The sequence below is a fragment of the Saimiri boliviensis genome, chromosome 13 (genome assembly GCF_048565385.1).
Source record: "Saimiri boliviensis isolate mSaiBol1 chromosome 13, mSaiBol1.pri, whole genome shotgun sequence".
Lineage (NCBI taxonomy): Eukaryota > Metazoa > Chordata > Mammalia > Primates > Cebidae > Saimiri > Saimiri boliviensis.
In genome coordinates, this window is record NC_133461.1 from 79,901,154 (window position 1) to 79,902,228 (window position 1,075).

The window sequence follows — 1,075 nt, forward strand, 5'->3', positions numbered from 1 at the left end:
TCCTGAAGACGTTTTAATCCTGATATCTGGTCACACCTCACCTAAATTAAATCAGAGTGTTTGGGGATGGTAGCCAGACTTTAGGTTTTTATTATTATTTATTTATTCTCTTGATCTTGGCTTGCTGCAACCTCCACCTCTTGAGTTCAAGTGATTTTCCTGCCTCAGCCTGCTGAGTAGCTGGGATTACAGGCATGCGCCAACATGTCCAGCTAATTTTGTATTTTTAGTAAAGATGGGGTTTCATCATGTTGTCTAGGCTGGTCTTCTCAAGCCTGTAGCCCCAGCACTCTGGGAGGCTAAGGAGGAGTATTGAGTATTTTTTAAAGATATGCTCACTTCAGCAGCACATACACTAAAACTGGAACAATACAGAGATTAGCATGACTGGTGTGCAAGGATGAAACGCAAATTCATGAGGTCTTCCACATGATTTTTAAAAAATGAAAAAATGAAGATGTCCAAGTGATTCTGAAGTGCAGTAATGTTTAGAAGCCACTGGGTTATAGAAAAATAAAGGTTAAAAAATCATCCAAATGTCATTCAATGTTAAGGTGAACAGTATTCACATTTTGACAGGATGGTTTCCATTTTTTATTTTGAAACCTTTGGGGATGGACATGTTTTATTATGGGGCTTTCTTTGTAACTACAGTCACAAGGTCACCATTTTATATCACTACAGCACAAAGACCTTCAATTTTCCACCCTAATTATAAACTTGATATTTCTATAATTTGGGGAAAATAGTGTAAAAATTAGATTTAGTTACTTATAGCCTCCAAGATAATCTTTGAACAATCTATTTTTAATTATGTGACAACAAATTTTTCTCCTTAAAATTAAATGAGTGTTGTTTAAAACATCACATTTTTTTTAAAGAAATTTGTCCATTATTGTTTTAGCTACTTACAAGAGAAGGATATTATTTTGTAATATATTCAGATTCTTTTCAGACTCAATACATTACATAGACCAGAACAGAACAAAGTGTGGAAATGGAACACTCTGTAACCATAAAACACTAATATTTCTGGAGGAAGTTATTCAGGCTAAGTGAGATAATTGAAACTGTA

General features: G+C 34.3%; 1 non-coding gene across 1 annotated transcript; it reads left to right on the plus strand.

Annotated features, from left to right (window-relative positions):
* Positions 1-331: 331 nt before the first annotated feature.
* Positions 332-435, plus strand: LOC120361564 (U6 spliceosomal RNA). Its single transcript, XR_005577741.1, has one exon. It is a non-coding gene; the product is annotated as a U6 spliceosomal RNA (small nuclear RNA).
* Positions 436-1,075: the final 640 nt, after the last annotated feature.